This window comes from Gymnogyps californianus, chromosome 10 (genome assembly GCF_018139145.2).
Source record: "Gymnogyps californianus isolate 813 chromosome 10, ASM1813914v2, whole genome shotgun sequence".
Classification (NCBI taxonomy): domain Eukaryota; kingdom Metazoa; phylum Chordata; class Aves; order Accipitriformes; family Cathartidae; genus Gymnogyps; species Gymnogyps californianus.
In genome coordinates this window covers 25184465-25209574 of record NC_059480.1, presented here as the reverse complement: position 1 = coordinate 25209574, position 25110 = coordinate 25184465, and positions in this window count along the sequence as shown.

The window sequence follows — 25110 nt, the reverse complement described above, 5'->3', positions numbered from 1 at the left end:
CTGAGAAGGGAACGTCAGCTGTCAGTGCAAATATCTTGGATTTGTTTCTTTGCTTGCATGTACTGGGAATACTGAATTATATTTCAGTTTTATTGGCAGCTGTTTTATTTTGTATTTGCAATGACCTAGATTGCCAGTTTACAATCTGCCTGCAAAGCAGTTGAAACATAGCTGCACTCTCCCAGAAGAAGACTTCAGGAATCATCTGGCAGGGACAAATAGTACAGCACCATAAGCACATGCCTCTTCTAATCCTTCCAGTTCCTACAGAGCTAGGGAACAAAGTATTGCTATAATGCGCCTAAACTTAGGATTCAAAAAAAAAAATGTAGTAGTCCAGGAAATAATGCTCATGCGGGCATATAATACGGAGCTTTGACTTATTTTGAGAAACATAACACACCCCACACTAACACAGATTAGGAATTTAATAGCAATCTATTTGCTTTCCTCCCAAGATTTTGCAAGCACAGGCATAGCTGCAAAGACCGATACAAGTTTATATTTTAAAGATGTTAGAAAGGGACCTCCAGTTTGAAAAAGTCAATGGAATTATATCAAACATTGAACTTCCTAGCTTTTTTTCACTTTTTTATGCTAATGTTTTTCAAATCTGAAGGACAATTTGGGTGGATTCACTGCTTGCTTCAGAACAGTTTTTTAAAAAAATAAGAGTCTACTACCCAAATCTTTCTCTCTCCAGTGCTCACTTACAAAAGAAACTAAATAAAACTATTCTGTAACATGCTATACTACAGAATATCATTGCCACCATCTCTGGCTCTGAACCAGGAATTCATAGTAGCACCTTACATAAGCATTATTTTCATTAACAGATTGATAAAGACAATGTCAAGTCCAAGAACAACCCTGATAATAAAATTGCAGCATCATCCTATTATTAGCACCACAATCAGTCAAATGCTGAAAGATTTTTAAAGGAATTTTGGGATCAGTATTGTGTCAGCAATATACTAATGATGGCAATTCATGGTCACTCCAATCACACGTTTAGGTTTTTTGTTTCAAGGTAAAGTATTTGCTTTTGTTCTTTCATCCTTGTCCCTTATATTGTCATCGACTCCAGCCTCAAAGTTATTAAAAAAAAAGTTTTCCTTCAAGTTCCCTATCAAGAAAAAGTTTCCCTTTTCCTGTTCTCCAAGTCCCTCTGTATGAATCAAATTCAGATTTGTATAGAAAGTGAGAATGCCCTATGGACACCACTCTAATCCTTTTTTAACAGTATTTTAAGGGCAATGTAAACAGCCCTGCTAAAACAACACTGTCTTATTTGACATGGTCCTTCAGAGATGGAACTTTTGTACATGAATTTCTTTGAAGGGAGATGCTTCCACAGAGAACGCTGGTCAAATTCTGCCCTGCTTGTGTTCAACTCCTAGTTATTTCAGTAGTGGTGTGTGTGAGTCCTACTTTCATCCTCATACAAAAAGGCATCACTTAACTGGCCACTTAATCCTTTGTAAGAAGATACATGGTATGCAGGCACCTCGTGCAGTCCCTCAGCGTAAGCACAATCTGTGCAAATCTTTTGCTTTCAGTTCATAAAGAAGGAATACAAGATGGCAAAGCCACAGAAACTACAATAAAAGGGTCAGAAAGGCGACATGGCCTCAGGAGTGAATGAAGGAAGACCAGGGAAGATCAAGAGGATACACAGAAGCTACATTTTACACATATGCATCTCAACCTAATTTATCAGGCTATGTACACACATGTGCATTTCACCCAAAGGCTGAGTATTTTGAAGAGAGAGATGTGTTTCATTTTTAAATACAGTGACTGACTTTACTATATGTATTGTTGTATGAATAAAAATGAAAGACAAATCTGGTCTACAGGAAAAGGTAAAACATTTCCTTCCTATAAAAATGATGAAAATATTTCAGTGACGCATTTCTGTGATACATATGATGTTTTGTCTTCTGGCATGAAGGAAAAATTCGCCGATGGACAAGAAGTTATGGAGATGTGCAAGTCTGTATGAGGTACAAGGAATGACATGGGCTGTCCCCCTTCTTCCCATGTGACTCCACCTGTGAATCGGTGTTTGGGATGAAGTTCTCATAATCTCTGTCCACTGAACTAACAAGATACTCAATTTTCCCAGTACCTTGTTTAATTGATTGCCTTCTCTAAAAGGTAAATGCATACTACTCTTGGAAGTGGTTCATAGTGAGGAAATCCAACACCTACTATGGAGTTTCCACTGAAGTCGGCGAGTTCAGTCCAGGAACAGAATGAGCCTCTGTGGGATGTGAGGGACTGGAAGAGTTAATGTCTGTCAATGTCTCAGACATTGTACCAACCAAGGTGCGATCTGCATAACAAAGAGGGAGGGCCATCAGCAAGAAATTGGCTGGCATGGGCACAGGGGGTGTGCCAGAGGGTGCGCAGTCCTGGGTTCTGGCAGACCCAGCCTGGGAACCCACCACATATGGCCAGAGGCCACACAAAGCTTATCTGAGGCGGGGGCTTGTAGCTCCTTGGCAAGTCCCTAAGACCACCACCCCAATAAGCCGCACATGCTCAGTAGATAAAGAACCCTCTGGAACACTACTATATATGTTGAGGACTGTCTAGAATGAACCCATATAAGTCTTCAACAGGCGTGACTGTGGACGGAGATTTAGACTATAGAAGACACAACTGCAAAGAGCCACGTTGCGCGCACCCATGACCGGAGGATTGCCGCGCTCGTCACCGACACCGCGGGATCCAAGGGTGGTGACTCTCTTTTCTTTTCCCCCTTTCTTTTCTTTGTCTTCTTCCTCTCTTTTCTCTCTTCTTGTGAACGTTTTGCTGCAACCCACGCTGCCCACCGTTACACCTTCCACAGTTTGGATTGTTCAAATAAAGCATTCCAAGTGATCGTTTGGTGTCGTTTCACCTTAATTTAGCCCGGGGGGATCCCAGAACCTCTACGACCCTCTGGGCTGTCCGGTCTGGGTTGTAACATGGGACCAGTCTGATGCTCCAGATCAGATATCGCCTTTGTGCAAGGAATAAATAAGTGTATCAAAAACCACCATGAGAACTCCGACAAACATCTTCCTCTTATATAAAGAAAAGTACTGATAAAAAAATATGCTGCATGCATAAATGGGTAACCCTGCAAATGAAATACCTTCTGATTTTTTTAATTCAAATTACTAACAACTTACACAATTTACTAATAATTTACACTAAGAGTGTATATACTCACAAGGACTTAGAATTTTTTTTTCCATTAACACTTTATATTTTGCACTTCATTATACCATAACTATGCATGGTTACAAATTGAATTAAAATAATAGAAATAAAAAGACCAATATACAGTAATTCACTAAGAAGCTACGTATGAAACAAATGGCCTCTGCTTTCTCTCTTCTTCCTTTCCACATCGGGGGGGAAAAAAAAAAAGTAAGCCTTAAAACTCATCAAGCACCCTGGGCTAAAGTCTAACTTAACCCCTGATAACAAGTGTTCTCTTCAGAGCCTTTGCTTAGGAAATGATTGAAGAGTATCTAAGTGATACAGGAGTCAGTACGCATCAAATGAGGTTGAATGACCAAATCATGAAATCAGGAGGTTATCTATCTAAACCCATCATTCCTGTACCTTCCACTGTACTTACATCCTTCCTGACAGAAATGCATCTCACCTGCTCTTAAACACTTCCAGCAACAGGTATTTCACAAAATTTCTCTCCTTCATAAAATGAGGGAAATGAGATACAGAAAAGACCTAAATGGAACCAGAAACACAGCCTGTCAGGCAGATACCAGATGGGAGTGCAACGGGGAAGAACCATCAGAGCGGGTGTGAGTGGAGCCACTCCAGAAGACTTCCTTCAGCTTTGACTTGCAGTAAAAGCCAGGCAAAATAGTCTTTCAGCACGTCTCCCTTCCCTCTGTCCTCTCCACTTCTGATTAGAATGAATGCTTCCTCCATATCAGTATCGGTTTCTCCAGACAATGTTATTGAGTGGCTAAACGGACGAATAGAAGCAAGGGCAAAGAAAGGTTAATACTACCGCACAGGAGAAAAGATACCATTAGTAGATATACTGGGTTGTAGTTAATCAGCCAGCAATAAACAAATGTCCGTTGCCTGGGAACTCAATACACAAATACTTAATGAATTCTTACTTTCAGACACATATAGTCATGATCACAATCATTAATCCAAGAACTGTGTTTCATTATTAGGTCAACAATCTACCTAAAAAGGATCACTCATTCTGCTTTTGATTAAGTTGGCTTAGCCCTGCCCAGCGGTTCCAGGCTATTCGGTTAAGTGAGATATCAAAATGCTTTGCATGACATTCCAGTTCTGTCAGGATCTCGAAACGCCTTGTAAGATTTACCTCCCAATGCAGACGAGTGTGTACAAGGGAAAAAAGTCACATTTCTGATAATATACATTGTCTTCTCCATTACACAGAAAATCCTCCCACCACTTCTGCTTTAATACCTCGTAGGGATGGCCACACTGAGACTTAGTGACTGCGCAGTGCAGAAACCAATCCCCGGATGTGCTATTTGGGGACCTGATGGAAACGAACATATATTGGAAAGACAGAAAGAAAAGCTCTGTACAACAGAACCTGTATTCACACTAAAAGCAAGAGATAATACCTCCTACGTTCTTTGTTTGCAAATCACCACACTGCTTGCAGTGTCACAGTAGTTCTGCAGCTTGCAAAAAGGATTAAGGTTAAAATTAATCACAATTAAATTTTTTAAAATGATGTGATGGTGCAGAATACCAAATAAACACAAAAAAAATGAATGTAAATTAGTACTTTCCATTATCCCAGTCTGTAGTTGGAACACGCCTCTGTTGACATAGTGAAGGTAAGAAGCCATATTGCTCTTCCTGGAGAACAATATTAATGTAATCCAGAAATGACACATATGAGAAGAGAATCAGTCAAGAGAGTCTTTCTTTGATGATTCCCTCCTTTACTTTTGGGCACTGAAATTTATTCCTTTAACATCACATAGTTCCTACATCTCAGGACTCACTTTTCCAAGTATCTGTAGGTCCAATTCGCTGCAGCTAGAATTCACTTTTCCTCCCAGGCTGACCAAATATATATTCAGAAAACTGAACTTGGGACATTTCTATTTGCATCATATAAATCTGTCTGGTTTGATTCACAAGGGTTGTAAAAACCAGGCTCAGCACAGGGTATGCCTTGGGTCCCATCGATCCAAGTTTTCCATAAGCATTCGCACGCACAAACTCCCGATCACCTCTCATAACTACATCAACAACTAACAAGCCTCAGATATTCATTTTGACTGCCTCCTCCAGCAGTCACGGTTCAGACAGAAGCACACCCAGTTTCTTTCTGCTGCACCTGAACCATGATGTTCAGCTAGCTAATAATTGCTTCTTTTGTGGATCATTTGCCTGATCACTCTCGTTTCCAAGGGCAGAAAAAAAATTTCTTTCCTGATGAATAAAGTCTGTACCAAAGAGGGGGAGACAAAAGCTCCCATGACTATTTAATGACTTCACCTAATGACTGGCACAGTCACTAGTGAAAGCTCCAGAACCTAATCATCCCCAGCGATTGCTCTAATATTAGGCTAGTAATTCAGGCTTATTTTTGCTGTATTTCTCTCTGGCACAAAAAAACAGACGAGATTAATAGCTCACTTGGTCTCTCTCTCACCTAACATCTCTCCCTCCAAGAGTGGCCTACCACTTTCTGGAGAGAGTTAATCTTGTCAGATAGAGGAGCTGAGCAAAGCTATTACACACTTGTGAGACTGCCCAATCTCCTCATGAAAAGGGGGATTTGAATGCCTGCAAGAAGGTAAGAAATGAGCTTCTGTCTCCTGCGTGCTGCTGGCTGACTATTCTGGCTGCCGAGCTCTTCATAAGGAAGCCACTGCAACCCTAGCTATTTTTTTTTTTCCCTGAAATCTGTTGTAGTCCTGTCTGGGAAATCCTATCAGATCAAGGCATGTTTGTGGATATGTGCATATCCAGAACCCTGCTGCAACTGCATGATCTTAGTTTCTATTTTTTCTACAGTATCAAGACCAAGGAGCTTGGCATGCCCAGAAACCAAACTTTCAACACTTAGGGGATTCCATGGGTAAAATCTGAAGGACGCAAGAATTTCAAGCATGAACAAGTTAGGTAATTTGTCACAGGTCAGGGAGAGGGGTGTCATTATCTTCAGTTTAAGCACCCAAGGAGACAGTTGGGATTTATGTATCTATGTCCTCTTAGGGATAGAACCATAAAAAATCCAAGCTAAACTTCGAAGACGACCAAAAGGAGTCAGCCTCTGGGTCCAAATTATCCTCTAAAGATTTTGATGACAGAACTGGGTCATTTCTATCAACAGGCAGAGATGGAAAAGAGGCAACAGGAGTAGGCAGGCAGCATTAGACAAAGCATAGCTTATTAACTTTTAAAATATGCCTTTTTACATTGGTTCTAGTAGATTTTGCACTTCACATAAAATGCTGAACCCTTGGAAGATTTGTTCTAAATATTTGTAATCTTAGGTCTACATTTTTCAATAGCAATATTGTATAAGAAAGATAAAAATACAGATTTTGCAATTTTATGTTTAATGAAAAATCTAAAGTTGAAGAGCTACATTATGATCTATGGATTTAAATAAAACCAAAATACACTACTGTTTGGAGATTTCAGAGTCAAAGTTTCTAACATCCACCTATCTCTGCAAATGCTCAGCTGTGAAAATCTGACTCTTACCTTTGACACAGAAAGTAACCATGGTCAGGCACAGCTTCGCAAAACTAACATTAAAGAAAAGAGGGGTGAAACAGCCACCACCAGATCATTTCTACACAAAAATGACTATTGCTGCACACAGAGTACTCAACTGCTCATCCAACTACACCGTGCAAGTACAGCTATGTGACACGCATATGCAAATGTTGGTCTTTTCAAATTCAAATATATGCAACTGCAAATTTTCGTTGGAGGTCAGCTGAAAACATTGGCTGTCTTGCCTAAGGAGCTCAGACTTTTTCAACACATATCCCATATTTCCACAATTATTAACTAGACTATCTTGCCCTTGATTTCTAAATCACTCCTTTAAATTAAACTAGCAAGATTACAAGGCAAAATATCATTAACAGATAATAGAATGTCCCAAAAGGAAATTAATACAAATTACAAACAAGGAAGAGAAATAGGAAAATCTTTTTAGGGCTGTAGTTTCTCTTGTCAGATACTGTCCTTTATCATGACATTACAGAGATCAACCAACACAGGAAAGATTAAAGACCTGCTGTGGTATCCCCTGCTTCAAACACTTCAAAACGTGGAATTCATCCAGTAAATGATTAAAAGTTGCATCTTCCACTGGAACTGCATCTAGTTTTCACAGTGCCCATGCAGTTTACAAATATTTCTGTGTATGTACTGTGCATGGAAAATCTCTTTGGCAAGCACTCAGGTACTATGTAGGATGTGTTAAGGCCAAGGTGCTTGCAGGGAACCAACTGTAAGAGAAGTTTGGCCATTTGCAGTTGCATGTTGTGATACAAGAACATCTGAAGTGAATTTTGTCTTCAAGACTACATGCTGCTTCTTGAAAATGTCCTTGAAAATATCACAATCTAAGTGAACAGAATGGATACTCAGAAATAAGATGACTCAGAAGGAAATATTATCATTTCTATCCTGAGGCAATAAAGTTTACTCAATAACTCCCACTTTGTCTAACCTCTAAACTACCTCAGAAGTGCTAGAAACATTTTTTTCAGCAACAGGAAGAAAATGGGAATTTAACTAGACTTCATTCATAAATAAAATCTGAGGAAAAAATTTATAATCTTTGCCCTTTTTAAACAACCTAATAAGGATGAAATCTCTAATCTGGAAGGAACAATTCATGCAAGGAAATCTCAAGCCTGTTCATATCTCATGTATCCAGTTTTCACCACAGAAATGAATCTTTGAAAGGCTCCCCTGTTGTGTCTTCGATATTTTTGCCAGGGGAGGTATTACCACAGCCCAAAGCAAGGTGGCTAGACCAGAAGTGCTTCCAGCAACTGCAGTGTAGAGTTACTGGGTGTTAAACAGAAAACCCCTGCAAGTCACCAGCAGTATCCTCAAAAGTCAAGTGCCAAGTTTAGAAATGGACAGTGAAGGCAAAAGGAACAAGAAAGCCTTTGAAGAGAGAGGAAACATACAGAAAGGAGAACAGTAAGTGCAGAACTTCAGGGTAAGAAGAGAGAAAAAGGGCCACATAAGAACAACGAGATTTAAGAGTACTAGGGGAAAAAGTTTTGACCTAGCAAAACGATAGCACGCACAACACAAGGCTTGATTAAATACTGCAATACAGTTAGCCACAACCATCCCATGAGCAATATCTAGACTAATAAATTGGGAACCCTGATAATCTGCACAGGATTATAATTTACGACTCCTTTGGTTGAGCATCTGAGCCCCATAAGCACATCCGGCTTCCTCAGTGTCTGTGTTCTAGTGACAGATGTCATTTCTACAGCAGTCAGAGATGCAAAAATGAACATAAAGCACTGTATTACCAAACATACCGGAGGAAGAAACTAGAGGATGAAAGTATAGATACAAATCCAGAAGCCCAAAGAAGAGGCAAAGTTCCAAAAAGGAAGAGCTAGCTCAGAAGGCTGTTATTCTACACGGCCTCAAGTTGACATCAGAGTACGGAAGTTCATAATCATTGCCTTGCAGCTCATTTCTTGGGGGATCTGGGAGGTGAAATATGGCTGCGTGACTTATTCTTACAGTCCCAGAGTTTGAGACATGCTGTAAGAATTCTGACAGATGAGAAAAGAATCAGTGTCAGGTAGAAGCAAAGACATGTTCTCCTTATTTTTGCAAACTTCTTTCCACCGTCATAATCAAGAATTTTTACCTTGCTAGACCAAACTTCCCAAGTTTCATCCTGAAAATGTTAAGATGACTGCTTTAGCATACATATAAGGAGAAGTAAATCCAACTAAATGCAGCTCCTCAGTGTAGTTATAACTGGCCATGAGTCTGGATGACTCAGGACAGGACTGTACCTCCTCACTTCTAGGAGCAGTGTGAGAACAGCGATCATCAGTACTGCCTTCTGAGAAAAGTCCTCTCAATGCATCTGTCTGGGAAAAAAAGCAACAGTGAGACAGTTTCCAACTCCAAACGACTCCTTAGATTACGTCCTTACCTCACCGAGGCAGGAGGAGTGATTCACAGGCCTAAATCCCAGTTTTTCAGATTTTCGTACTGTATTTTCATATGGATTACCAGAGCAGGATGTTTGAGCATATACAAGTGGTTGCATAATCAATATTCCCCTTTAAATTAAGCCAGTAGCAGGAAAACCATCACCCATTTTGGGCCTAACAAGTGAAGCACTTGCTCAGGACACCAGCATTTTATCCCTGCTTCTGCTGCAACTTCCACAGCACGCTTGAGAGCAACCTGAACTTAAAAACATAAGATTCTGTCTGCATTGACCTGTCTACTTGAGTACCAGTCTGAATACTTATTATGCTACTGTGATATGGGTTGTATAAGAACCACAAAAGAACCTGAAAAGCACTCCCTTAAAAGACAAGTTCTGAGCCCTCACATCAGCAGTTTTCTTTTCAAAGTGCTGGTGCGGTCAAATGACCCAGCATATTGTCATCTTTCAGCTCAATTGTGGTTTGGGGAAATGAATCAAGACTTTCCAATGTCTGGTCTGTGGTAAAAATTTCTACAGATAGGTAGGACTCCTTTTATTATCAATACGAAGTGTTAAATAGAAAATATGCATTTCCAAAGAAGAGTGAAAGAGAGGTAAATCTTGTGAAAAGTTTTGTCTCTCAAAATGCATCAAAAAAACCTCTTCTAAACTTCTCTAAAGAAAATCCTTAACTCTAGGGATGGGTTTGAGGAAGGAAAATAAAGTGGTAATGTCAAAAAGCAACGTAAAGAGCGAAAGATACAGGACCAAGGAAACATAATTTGATGGGAACTGCAGGTCATTCCTGCTGCCATTGAGAAAGGAATTAGGGTGTGGGGGACTGCTTAATGCTCCATCATGTGGAACATAAGTCAATAAAATTTTAGTTATTCAGTAAAATGCCATTGTAAAGTCTCCTTGCTTGACTTTGCCACTGCTGTTCAGTATGTAAGGTTTGAATTACTTTACTGGGAACATTTTCTGTTTACTTTCCTTATCTGAGCAATTTATTACAATTGATGCAACACTGTGTTATGACATCAATATTAATACTAACACATCAATAATAAGATGACTTTTTATGTTTCACAACCACGCATGGAAATTTTCAGAATCTGCATTACATATTATTACTATTATGTATTCAATGATACGCAATCTTTCATAAATACTGGACAAAGTAAAACAGATAATAATTCAATAACATCAGAACATACAAAGAAGTCAAAAACACTAAGTCTAATCTTAAAAATATAGAGTAAAATTGTTTTCTGTGCCATACAAGAAAAAAAATTTATTGAATAAATTAAACTGATTCTGAATCAGCACAAGATCTCCAAAGGGTATCTAACAGGAGTCTTTTAGATACAGAGCTTGAATGCCTCCACAAGAAGCTCATTTAAGGCTGCAAGCAGCAGGTGACAACAAATGTTAATTAAGAGCAAAATTGTATACCTTTTTCTCTTGCTTCTCTGTCTGCTGGAATCAATAGAAAAGACTGACTAGTTCCTGCTTACACCTCAGGGAAAGTTTGCATTGCCAGCCAGGAGTCTTTCAGAGATCCCAGAGTGACAACTTGGCCACGCAGGGCCAAGCACAGCCCTAGACAGCAATTACCAGTGAGCTGCAAAATTGTAATGGCTCTGTTGGTGACTTGGCCCACTCCAGTCCCCCAGAAGACCACGGATGCCGTCACTGAAAACAATTATAACTTCCAGCAATCGTTAACTGCTGGAGAAGCAGTTTATCTCTACACCACCAACCATTGCTGCTACACCTCCCATCCACCCAGGCAACCGCAGCCAGCAGGAAGCTCTTCCCAGCAAGCTGCATCGCAGATCCATCCTCCTCCTACTTCCCCCCTTCCTGCGGCTGAAACAGCCTGGCCATGTCCCCTCAGTCACGGGGCACCAAAACTCAATTTCAATTACACTGATGAGGAGCTCTGAGCCATCTCTGACGTCACTTGTGTATGACTGTGCTGTTATCAGCAGGGGACACAGGGCCTCAGCTTCACTCTGTCCTCTTTCGACCACTCACTGGAGCGAGGGAGGTGAGCAATGATTTCGTTCCCCATGCTTTCTTACTCCATTGACATTACAAAAGCCTTGCCATTAGCTTTCCGTATCTGAGATCAAACCCAGAATAGCGGCCAGGTGCTGCAAACTAACAAAAAGGAGAATTCCCTGTCACATACTACATTTCTCTAGAGGGACTGACCTAAAATAGCCAAATAAAATGTAGCTGTAGAAAACATCGAACTATTGCATTTAATTTCACCACAGAGGAACAGCTGGAGTGACATCAGTAGATGGATCTCCAACACACTAGTGAATCGATGAGATGATTCATTTGAAATGGGATAGCTGGGCAAACAGGAGTTAGAATGCTGCAAGAGCTTTCCATTTCCAAAACTGAAAACACCATTGGAAAAAAGTAACAATCTTTGAATTCCAAAATTTTACAATTGTAACCATTTTTACCAGTTACACAAATAGCTGTGAATTTGAGTCTCAGAAATACCCCCAGCTTCCTGAGGGGTATAAACATGTGTACCCAAATGTGTATAAACATTTATGCACACACACATATTTCTCTGGCAAGGTACACTGGGAGGAGCTTAACAGAAAGCAGCCTTTGGAGAAGGCGAATGCAAGGGCCTGGGGTTCCTAAAACCCCGTAAAAGGAGGACCTCCCTCTTGCTTGTCCCTCTCATCCTCAGTGAGCTTCTATCAGCAGCGTTAAGAGAAGACAAAACCCACTATTTGTAGCTCTCTGTCAGGATATGGATTAGGGCTGAGTTACTGCTGGATAGTTTTGTGATGAATTAGGGAATAAAGCTGCAACCCAGTTGTTAAACCATTTTTCCTATTACCTTGTCTTTCTTTTTGCCATAATTGTTACAAAAACGTACTTGCACTCAATAGCTTTCTTAAAAACGAACAAGCCCAGCCTAAAATTGAACATGGTCACTGCTGTCGTTTAACAAATTGCAGTTTCTTTGTTTGTTTTTGAAGTCTAAAAAGGTTTGTGCTTGTTATGCAGCATCATTCCACTTCCCCCGTTCTATGAGAATGCTGTGTAGACAAGATTTTTTTGGACAAAATTTACGCATGCAATGGAAAGGAGAGAAAATGCATCCAACAAACTTTTGAATTGGTCCAAATACAAAATCACTATATAATGACTTATTATAGGGGTGCTCAACATTTTTCACTCAATGAACAAGAATTTCTATAGTACCTGCCATGGGGATTCTTACTGTTCTATCTGTGATTTAACAAGTGGCCTGTAGGAAGGTGAGGACTGCTTACAGAGAAAATTGCTTCATGCATCTTTCAGTATTTTTTAAGCAGTTTAACACATCAAAAGAAAATGGAACTAGTAGAGATGTCCGCCTCTGTGCATCACCATGATTAAGCCTATGAACCCTTAGATTAAGGCATGGCAGGCAGTGTTAGCAGTCAGAATATTGTGCGTGTCTCTGTGTGAATTTTAAGTTACTAAATAAGTAACAGTGACACAACCTAGATAAGGCACCAGAGCAAAATGAAAAAGACAAGTTGCTGCCAAAACTAACACAAAAGTTCCTGGCTAAAAGGTGTTAGAAGCTATCAAATGACATTGACTTCAGTGAAACATGACCAAAAACCAGCCAACAAACTGCCACTCTCAATCACTATTGTCTCTGTTTCACTTGCGCTTAATGTCAGGAAGATATGAGACGCTCACAGAGACAGCCTGCTAGACACCCGCTAATTCAGTGACTAAATTCACCAAGGAAAGTCAGAAGCAAACGCTGTCCTAGGGACTTTCAAAAGGACATTGAGGAAATTAAGCGTTCGGGTCCAAATTTTGAATGAAATCTGGCGTGCAGAGAAACGGAACAACATTTAATGAGTCACTGCATATAGCTGTTCCCCGATTTTTTAGATGTGACTTCTCTTTCTAAAATATACCTATTTTTAAGCTAAGAGAATAATTTCAGTAGCTCAAATATTATCAGTGTTTTAATTGTCAGTAAACATTGACTTAACAGTGGAAAACACTTGAAAAACAACAAGAGAACAAGTTTTGGGTCACACCAAATACTTAAATAATATGAAAATGTACATAGTTTATATACATTATATTCATATATAAAATAATAGTCTGCTGCTAGAAGGAAAACAGATGATTCAGTAGTTAGGAAACTATCCTAGAATTTGGGTAATCCATCCCCAACGGATTCCTGTGCACTTGGGGGCAAGTGAGGGTTTTTTCATCTCTCAAGCCTCAGTATGAAGCATTATGCATTTCCTCCACCTTTCAGAAATGCTGTGAGGATTCACATACCAATGCTTGTTGATAACTGAGACAGAAAGAGGACAGAAACCATATAAAATTTCAGATTAATAAACAGCCAGGCCAATTAAGTACAAATTAACAAAATCACCAAGAAATAGGTAGTCTGCATGACCTGTAGGTGGGAAATACGGTCCAAGTAATAGAAGAATCAAAGTGAAACGAACCAGAGCAGCACTTCAACCTTGCACTGCATACTTACTGCCTAAAGGTCAGGTAAAATGAATTTTTATCAGCACTTGGTAGCCACAAAGGAATGCAAAGACAACCAGCTCCACATTCACATGTGCTCAGAAGCATCCCTTGCCCTTAGCAGGTTATCATACTTATAACTTCACCCTGCTTTTAAAAAAGGGCCGAGCTTCTGAGGACAGGACTATGAAAATAAATATATAATTAGACATTCACAGCTGCCATGCAGCTTGAATAGTCATTTGCCATTCTAAAGCAGATACAAGAAAAACAATCAAAAAGGGAGCATTCTGCACACACTTTGCACAGCTACAGCTCTGCAGGACCGCAGAGTTTTCTGTGCAGGAAGCTGCACAAATCATACGAATGTCAATGACATGGTGACCTCTCATTTTTCATCAAGGTTTCACCTGTAAGGTGGAGCCCAGGCTTTACTCACAGTCTAAGGTTATAGGCACTGCTCTGTCCACAGAGTTTTTTTGCAGAAAAAACTGAGGTCAAGCCACCAGAGCTCCCGGGACACCAGCTGACTCCCATCCAAAAGCATTGCTGCACTGGTTTAACATCAGCACGGCAACGCCTTCAGGTCAGAGCTTGCATGGATGCGATGACATAACGCGAGGGCAGAGGAAGCTCAGGAATGAATGAAAGATAAAGCATGGACATCAGCCAGATGCAAATTCAAAAATTTGAAATTCAGAGACATAACTGGAGGCCTAGATGTGATTTGTGCACAATATTTAGTAATATATACGTTGGATATATTGTACAAGATTTATATGCAATTTTGTTATGGCTTGTATCTGAATCAATCTTTAAAGCAGAAACACCACACACTTCTGGCCGTAAAAACCAACTAACCCTTAAAACCAGGTAAAACAGAATATGACAAGCTAGAAAGACCAACTTTTTTGCATGTCAAAATTAATAAATGTCATATTTTGTGCTCACACAGAAAAAAAATGCAAGGTCACTTTCAGCAGATCCAGTGAATACTAGCATACTCTTATGTTGAGTTTTAACATAATATAAAGCCATCTGGTATGGAAACTCAAGCTCAGCAGATGCATTTGGAAAACAGAGCATTCATTTTTATTGTGCACTAAAATTAGGTTTAAAGTGTGCTCAAAAGCATAACTAAAACAGATTGTCCCTTCTAGCATTTATGTTGCAGACATCAATGAGGCCTGTATTTGTTGATTCTGTGTTCAGACCTTTGGTCTGCTTACTATCCCTGTCAAAATATTAAATGGGAAACTTCTTTCCTTCTGATAAATAGAACTCCAAATAACCGTCTAAATGCTCTCTTATGCTTGTTAGCTGTTCAAATTTTCTTAAGAAATTATACTATTTACCTTTTAAGTTTGTGCTCTATGAAAATTCATTTAACCAGAAAAACAAAGCATTCCTAGTTGACTGTTTTTTCTATTAACCTCATTAATTGTCAGTGTATAAAGCAAAATAATTATATAAGAAAAAAATAAGACATTTACTCCTCTTGGTATCAGAAAAGCCACAGATCTGGGACAGTAATAACACCATACCCAGCACCCTGTAAAAATAACAAGTTCATCTAGAACTTGCTATTGTGCATCCACATTTTTGGAGTTTCAGTATAATTAGTTTTTATCTCTAGAGACTAGAAATGGGTTAACTTCAACACAAAAGACTTCAACACAATCCTACTTACACCAGCTGCATATTTGGTCTTGCATACAAGCCACAGTAATTTAAGAAGTGAAAATAAGTCTTAGCCCCTTATAAGATTTTGGGAAGACAAAATGTTCTATGATGACTTTCAGTCTCTGATCAGAGTAGTCTTAAAATCAGTATGGACAGTAACGTGTTCTTTATCTGGTGAAGAGGCAAACTTAAAGAAACATTCTCAAATTTGATTGCCTTTTCCATAACTCAGAAGTAACCTGCAAGAGACTTTGAAGTCTTTTAAAAGCCCTAGGCTTTTTTTTTTGTTTGCTTTTTCCAACCCCTACCCGTATCCCATTCTAATTTTCGAGTGTTTGCAAAGACAATTCTCCATCACCAGTGACTTTCCCGTCATTTCTGCTATGCCATGCTTAGGTCCCAGAGAGCCACCGCTTCAAAGTGCTTAGAAACCTTCCTTGGGGGTTACAGCACTTTCCTCCACTCCTGCTTCTGGATCCACCCGTTCCCTCCACGCTTACCCCACTCATGACTTAGGTGGCAAAAAAGCAGGGGATTGTCCTGACTCCAGATTCTTGTTTCTCTCCCAGCTCTTCCATCACAAGTGGAATATTGCCAGCACGGATCCCAGCTTGACCCTACCAGGAAAGGATTTACCCATGCCTGAGCTGCTACACTGCTGGCCCCTTCCCCTTTTTTATGCCCTCCCTAAATTCCAGCGCTCAGCTTCAGAGCTCCTTTAATGCAGTAGTCAAGCTACTAGCCACAGCTTGTAACTCACACTTGCTATAAAGCATTATACGATGCTCTCAATGAAGCGGTCTACATTAAAAAAAAAAAAAAAAAAAAATGCATGAGTTGGACTGTATGTCAGCAGTATTCCTCCTTGGAAACACATCTTTATATTGAAGGTCTGGGAAACGTATAACACCAGCCGTATTTAACTTCCTTTCCTTGAACGTCAGATTCACGCAGTAGCTTTCAAGACTGTTTCTTTTGTTGCCACATAAACCAGTTTGATTCTGAGACAAAAAAGAAACACTAAATACTTTGGGATTTTCTTTTGTTTGCAAAGAATGGAAATATAATTGTACCTGGCAGAGGTAAGGAACTGCTGAAAGTCAAATCAATTCTGAATCTATGGGCCCAGAGTAAAAGGAGAGAGCGGTCTGAAAGCCTAATTATCTCAAAGGCATCTGAGATGTGCAATAAGCTCATAGAAATGCACTGCCTGTCAGCTTGCGTTGCTTAATTATAGCTTATGGATGGTTAAATCAGTGGTGCAGTCTGACTGGTTGAATATTACTAAGTATTTCGTGACTGCCCTCAGAAAGAACAATTCATCCATGTACATTTTCAATATCGTTCTTTCTGTTACTCCATCTTCAGAAGCATGTCCTATTTTCAGAGTTACAAACTGCTCAGCATATGATCGAGAGTCAGGAATCCACCACCTCTGCTAGCTTGGAAATGCAATGGATCGCACAAGTAGTACAGCGTACGCTTGTGCACGCTGTATGATCAGTGGGTGCTACTTACGCTACAGGTGCTGTGATGTTTACATCAATGAATAAAGGAAAAGACATGATACGGAATCAGACTGCAAATTTTTTAATCTCCTTGTCAAAAGTTAGTTGAAATGTAATTAATCCTTCAACTATCTACTAGCTTTGTGTTCTGGCCTATATGATCACAAATTATATTCGTCAAAATAATGTAATTGTTTAATGCGCATGAATTATGTGTATCCACATTTTCAACCATTTTCAAGGTTCTGAAAAGGTTGCAGTATGTGAACGTCTACCATTTTATTCCCAAACTTCTACTATCTCTACAATGGCATCTGCGTAGAACGCTACATGAATTTTGAGAACAAAATATTAACAACATGATTTTGTCATCCAATAGAAAAATGGATGGAGGCTGAGGATGGCAAATTAGCCTTGAAGTGAATATACCTCAGGTAATGAACTATTGGAACAACCCATCAGAAGTCATATCAATTCTAACAGTAACAGGAACGACTGCGTGTTTTCTATTAGAAGCAAAGAACAATGCAGGAGCTCTTAAGGTTTGACATTTGCAGAAGGTCAGGCTACACACTCTCTTCTGGAGTTTTCTCTCTCAAACTTTTGTTAGACAAAATACTCTCAAAATCTCTGGAGCTGTGCATGGATATACTGGATTAATATATTTCCATCTTTTAGCCTGAAGGTAGGTGGTGAAAAGAGAAAGAACGGAACACAACATCACAGGAGTTTTCAATGATATGTAACCTCACTGAGAAGTATTTCTTATTGCGCTTCTGAAAATAAATATATGGTAATATAAGCAATAAGTAACAATGCGGTATCACTATCATAAACAGTGGCATTTGAACCATTTATTGATGGATGCTCGAGTGACTGTTTTTAATGAGGTCCTGATCCAGGATCTTACTGACTTCAATGCTCTTCAAATCAAGCCTGAAGAACTTATGATCACACTTCAGCACTGGCCAACAAAGAGAAACCAAGGCCAGGCCATCCCAGGGTGATAGTAGGCTGTAAGGAACATCAGAAACCCGTAAGTTATCTGTAGAGAGGTAAAACAAGTAAAACCTTTCTAGAGAAGTTCTAATCACATGGAGAGAAGAGCCTTGTCCTCGAACCCTGAGAGTAGTAATTTCTTTACTTCTTTCTTGGTATACTGCAGACCAAGGTATTTCTTAATGCAAGGATAACAGAATCAATTCTATAATAAATATATATTATTATTTATTAATTATGGGAAACTTCATTTACAAGTTTAAGTCTGGTGGAGGTTTCTTCCTTTTATAGATGTTTAATTGGCATGGTTTAGTTAATTAGGGTCTCTATTTCAGTGGTAGAAGAACTATTTAGAATATTATGTGAACTAGTTTCAACACTAAGAAGAGCTAGTTAATCCCTATTTTATTGTGGTATTTGTTTTCCTATGAAATATATCTAGATATTAGTGCAACATTTTCTACCAGATCAATTGCATTCCCCTTGGGAACAAAAAACCCAAGCAACAAGAAACAAAACCCCCCAAAACAAAAAAAAAAACAAAACAAACAAACAAAAACCATGAAAACTCAAAAAAAATTAAGGAAAAATAACTAGAGCAACCTTCAGTTAAAATCTCATGCACTGCTCTGTCTTATTCGTCCAATAAAAATTAGTTTCCTTAGAACAGAACCAAGGACATAATTTCCCATCCATGAAGATCACATCCTCAAACCACTTCTGTGTCTCCCAGCCACGAAATGACCTGCTAACAAAAATACCTCTGTGCTTGTTGCAAGTTGCTGGGCACACTCTGTAAAATGGAGTACAGAGGGGAAATATAGAATCATATTGCACTGCCGGCATTTTCATTTTTAAAACAGTATCTCAAGAAACCCTGAAAGCACACATTAAACGCACACCTACCTCTTGAAAAATGTTTCCTCACTGAATCCTCATGGTATCAAAAGCAGCGGCCTTCCATACCTCAAACTAATACAATTTTGGTTTAGAAAAAATTGCTGCTCTCCTGCAAGTTCTTTGTGATAAAGCTGATATTCGCACTTAACTTCTCTCAGGAGCCACCACAGGAATGTCTTTGGAATGTGGGTCCACTCACCTATTAAGTATAACTCAAACATGTATTTTTGTGTGAGAAAAAAGGGAACGGGAATCCAAGAGACCTGCAGAGAAAGATAAAGAAATCTTAAGAGCATTATAATACAAAGATTTACAGTTGATTCATAGTTATTCTCCTATTATTTCCTCTCCCATTCTCTGATTTATCTTTTTTTTTAAACCTATCTGAAGTCTTAGTCAACCTTTATTCATATTTGATTTTCACCCTTTGGATATGAAAGTATTTACACTCAAACTATAAGGTCACAGAATAGTTGAAAAAAAAAAAAAAAAAAAAAAAAAAAAAAAAAAAAAAAAAAAAAAAAAAAAAAAAAAAAAAAAAAAAAAAAAAAAAAAAAAAAAAAAAAAAAAAAAAAAAAAAAAAAAAAAAAAAAAAAAAAAAAAAAAAAAAAAAAAAAAAAAAAAACTATAAAGAATAGTTGAACACAGGTATTGAAAGATACTTGGTCTCGAATTATTCCCAACTTCACCCTCTTTGTGCTCCAACATACACATGTGCTAATAAGTTTTGTTCAACTCAGTCTGGATGCCTGTGATACTTCAGTAATAAAAAATTATCTCAAAATGACCAACTTTCCTCATGTATTAAAAACAATTCTATGCCAAGACCCTTGGACATCTTGCAACCAGCTCTCTGTCACAGCAAAATGTATATATATATGTGTGTATGTATCTCCATTGTTAGTGCATCTTCTCCTTTCTTGATTAAACAGCAACAGCTACCGTTCAGTTCCTGTAGGCAGGACCCAGACTGCCCTTTGTATGTGGGTCCAAGCCACGTATAAATCAAAATAATGATGCAGTGAACTCCAGTTACAAAGGTTTATTTTCTTTTTCAACACTGACAAATAACTCCTCATTTTTAATGAGATTTTTCTCTATTTACAATATACCCAATTAGTGAGCACTTCTCTAAGCTTTACAGTTTTGAGAAGCTTTAGGCAGAGAAATGCAAAGTAAAGAGGCTGATAGAGCTGGTATTGCTACAGAAAAGAGCGAGAGCTAATATATACAGTAGAGCTGCATTATATAGATTACTCTGGCATAAGACGACGACTTTTGCAGCTGCCTCCTGGAAGTAATTGAGTGGCTATACATATGAAGTATAACTCAATGTAATTGCTTTGGTTAGGAAGGAGAGGTGAGTGCCACTGGAAGTGAAAGTTCTCATTCGCAAAAAGTATGATCTGAAGTTATACTTCATCAGCCTAATGGTAATAATGAAATTACAGTGTTTAAAACTCTGTAGTTGTATTAACTTGCAAAAGAGTAAATTTACCCCAAAGGCACATGGGTGGCACAAGACACTCCACAGTTACCCGTAACTGCTACACAGATGGGCATGTACGCAATTTACATGCAGGACTCAAAGTACATAACTAGAAGCCACATACCAGAATAACAGACGTTTGACCTAAGATGTAATTGTGTTTCAAGTCACTGTTTGGATTTCAGTGTTATAAAAAGCTTAGTCCAAAACTTGGGACTTTCTTCCCCCAAAGGTTCCTCTACGCCTGAGTAAGTAACCACACTGATAGTGTCACACAGGCAAGTTCCAGAGCGTCTCCAACACACCACGCAGCATAAGAGGTCATCAAAAGATCTTCAAGTATCTCAGAAGGAGGAATTAATTGGTTAACTGTCAGCAATTTTAGAATGGATTTCCACCAGAAAGTGAGTACACAGCCTAAAAAAGACCGTACACAAGCATTATACAACTGACATATTACATGTGACAGGTTGTAATAAAGCCATCACCATTTTCTTCGTCAAGTGTTTATAGCATCAGTCAAGTGTTTGCAGAACTGCCTAGTTCAACCTGTAGAGATATGGCAACGTTGTCTGTACCTCTGTACCAGCACCATGTGTCTGCCCCTGGATGCTATAGCCCCTTGCAATGACACAGTCTAAATTCTTGAAAGCTCCCCCTGCATTCTCCCCACAAGAAAAATGGAGATTATAGAAACTTCTCTTCCCCATTAATGATACCAACTTAAACACAGATAGAAGAAAAGAGGGAAGGAATAAAAGGTAACAAGTGTAATTCTTTTTCACTCTCTGATGATATCAGCTCTTTACTCAGGCAGGTAAGAGTCCTTGCTTCTCCTGAGCTCTAGGTCAAAGTCTGAATTCAAATGCTATATCAAATGATGTTTCCTTTTCTCTCGAAGAAGAAGAGATCAGTAGAAATGGTGTGAAGTTGAGCAGGCAACACCATCCAGCTGAGGAAATTTGGGTCTGAGATCTACAACTTTATACCCATTAAAAGTATAACAGTGAGCAGAAAATACAGAAAGGGGCAGACAGGAAGCCAAGGCATTAAAAGCAAAGAACAGCTTGTCTCTCTCCATACCCAGGATACTTTTAGATTGTATATTATCTTAATTCTCAAATCAAGTATCTGGACTATTAAAGAGACACCTGTGTGGACAGTTTTCTATTAACGATCAAACAATCAATACTTAGTCATAAATGAAACACACTTGGACACACCAGAAAAAAATCCTGATCTCAATACAATATTCACCAATAGTACATGAAGTCTTTAGGATGAATTTGGATAAATAACTGGACACCTTCCAAAAATTCCATGATACAGCTGACAGCTCGGAGATCTTAAATCCGTTGTAGCCTCAGTTACAAAGGCCAGTTATGTCAACTTGCACCACTTTTGTAACAGATCTCCTTCTTTATCCAGTTCTGCATAAAAGGCCAACAAATCAGTCTTGAGGAATCCCCCCCCCTCTTCTCTTTCCATGAAATGATTACATTATTTAGGCCATGTTATCAAATTTGCTTTATTTGTGAATCCTTCGCCATCCTCAAGGTAATAAAACAAGAATTTTGACATTAATTTTATCATTCTCCACTGAGCTAGGCACCCCCAGAATGCTGCAATTCACATAATGGAAATGCACTTCAGTGAACTTTCTATAATGATAGCTTAGTTAGAAAATTTAGACTTCAATTAAAATGTGAATCAGCCAGAGTTAAAATACCATTTGTGGTGAAATTGTTCTGCTAAATGTAAGAGTCCAAGTCACCAAACAGAAGAGATCTAGTTATTATGTTGAGTTCTCTCTGTGTTATTCTGATCAGTACTAAATACCATTTGAAACAAAAAAGCCATGTATCTGGTGCATTATGAAGCTGATACCTTAAGTTGATTATTGTATTCTCATTACAACTTCTTTTTTTTCAGCTGAGCACTGAAAGGAGTCCTAGAGATCTATGTGAATAACATGTGTTTTGTGCTGACAGCAGTTTTACATTGCATTGTGTTGCTCCTGTGATTTGCTTAATTTGTTTTTAGACTTGCAAGTCCTAGCACATAACTTGCCCTGATTAAAAAAAGGAAAAGAACTCTCCCCCAAAACCTAGTTTTAATTTCTCAAACTGTGCTCTGATTAGCCTTTTAGTGAGAATTTTACTGACAAATTTCTGCAAAGATGTTGTTTCTCATGTTCCCACACCAAGCAACTTTTAAATTATAGTTAAGTAAAGACAATTGGAATTCAAAATGTTGAGACAATCAAAGAATGAAACTATTAAGTTATATGAAATACCTCAATGTCATCAGCTTTATACTGGGTCTCATTTGCTGAAGCTGTAAATATTCAAAATAGGTGAGCAAATAATTTATGGGCCATTTGGGCACCACATGGAGTATCACTGCCCCACGGGAGCGCTGGAGGCATTTTGCCTGGAGCTTCATAGCACAGACAGGAGCATATAAATTGTTACGCCTTTCTGAGACTACGCACATGGGAAGAAGAGAACCTAGGAAAACTCCAGCTGCTCAGACAAAAAAAGTTTGTAAAATGAGATGCATTTCTTTACACTGTTGTACATCCATCCTCAGGAAGTTTTATGTGTTTTCAGTCTAAGAGGAAAGAGTCTCTGACTCCAGACAACAGTTACCTTGAGAATTTTCTTTCAACATAGTTTGCCTCAAGATTTCTTGCGGTGGGAAAACTGTTTGCACTGCCATCGCACACGAGGTCCAACAAACTCCCATTGCCCCCCAATTTTCACTACAAGTCGTGTCAGGACCACTGACTTTTCACAACCTATTTCCTTCTCCGCTCCCTAAAGCAACATGAACTCCAGTCACAAACACTCATGCGAGTTAAAGAAACACAACTTTACATAGTCACTAGAAAGGCTGTCCAACGGGATCTCCCTTAAACACCTACTCCACGTTACTGCGTGGGTCTTTGTATAGGAAAAATTACTACTTACTTTTGGACTGCTGTTCATATGTGTGTTAGTTCAGACCCTGCCAAAACTTTGTGGAAGAGAAACTGCCACCAAGAACAAGCAAACAGCAGAGCTCCCAGAAAGTAAGTCACAGTGAGAACTAATCCCAACTACTCCACTTTACTACCCTCATGCCCTTACATACCCTCAACACAATAAAAGAAGTGTAGTTTGCTGCTCCTACAGTACAAGGGGTAAGATTCTGCTCAGAGGCTGTTAAAGCAAAGCAACTGATACACTCGGTCAGTAAATTTCCACCTTTCCTTACTTTACGGTAACTTGTTTGTGGGCCCATGTTCTTAAGAATGCCTTATTGTAACACACTGCTGCTCTTTAAAATATACTATTTGGTTACAAGACAATGAGACTTGGAGTAACGGGTGAGATGTCTACCAAAAAAAAAAAAAAAAAAGGTTGCTGCTTCAGATTATTCCTGGTTAACTGATGCAATTCCATACTATCACATCTAATCCAAAGGCTAAAACTCCTTCTAAGTGTTTTGAATATTGAGCCGAAGACAATGTTAAATCCTCAGTATCCTCATACTAGCTCTACCTGCCCATACTATAGGCTTTATCTGTTACATTTATACTAGGCTGTTAAAAGACACCTAGTCATAGTAGGTTGGAGGGAAAATGGCAAATATTTCAACTGATTATATTGGGTTTTATTGGCATGGCTGGAGACTTGCATCTTATCAATGCCAAAATACTTTAGAAATGTTGCTGCAAATACTTTCTTTCAGCACTATTATGAGCTGCATTAAGCCAGTTGTGTGAACAAAGTCAGAGCTGAAGATGCGCATAATAGTTCTCTTAAATATGAAAAGGAAAGAGATTTTTAAAAAGCTTTGCAAACCCTTCACTCAAATATTTCTGATGACCCTAACACACCATATGCTATGGTTCCCAGCTTCTCCCATCATACCTCTAGCTTCTTTAAACCTCTTTATAAGAACCTTCTCAACATCATTTTTTCCCCAGAAACTTGATCCCATTTCTGATTTAAAAACATAAATTAGGTGAAATCAATAAAATAAACCCCCCAAATCTCTGATTTTAATATCTTTTAAGCTACTACACCACAGATAGACTCAGTCTATTGCACAAAAATAAATAAATCTGTATTCTACCTATTATTTCACAGTTTGCAAAGCATATTCCCTAAATCACCTGCAAGTCATGAGGCATTGTTATTTGCTTACTGTCATCTTCTTGTGCTACCCTAAACCCTTAATTAAAAAAAAATTAAATTAAAACTAATTCAGGACCAATTATCCTGCATGACATTCTAATTTTCCACTCTTTACTTTTTCCTTCCCTTAAGGCCAGACACAACGGCCGTCTCCACAGCTGGGGAGGGTTGGAGACAGCTCTTGCAGAGCTCATCAGTACCATCCTGGGTGCTGGCCAGAGGTATCATCAACTGCGAGCAAGTTGCTCTTTCCCCCGGCGTCTGGTGTGCTGCCTCTCTAGTGCTTCCATCTCTTGCCAGCTGAACGGAACAGAGACCAACCACCTGTCCTGGTTTCAGCTAGGACAGAGTTAATTTTCTTCCTAGCAGCTGGTATAGTGCTGTGTTTTGGATTTAGTAGGAAAAGAATGTTGATAACACACTCATGTTTTCAGTTCTTGCTAAGTAGTGTTTATACCAAGTCAAGGATTTTTCAGCTTCTCGTGCCCAGCCAGCAAGAAGGCTGGAGGGGCACAAGAAGCTGGGAGGGGACACCGCCAGGACAGCTGACCTAAACTAGCCAAAGGGATATTCCATACCATATGACATCATGCCCAGTATATAAAC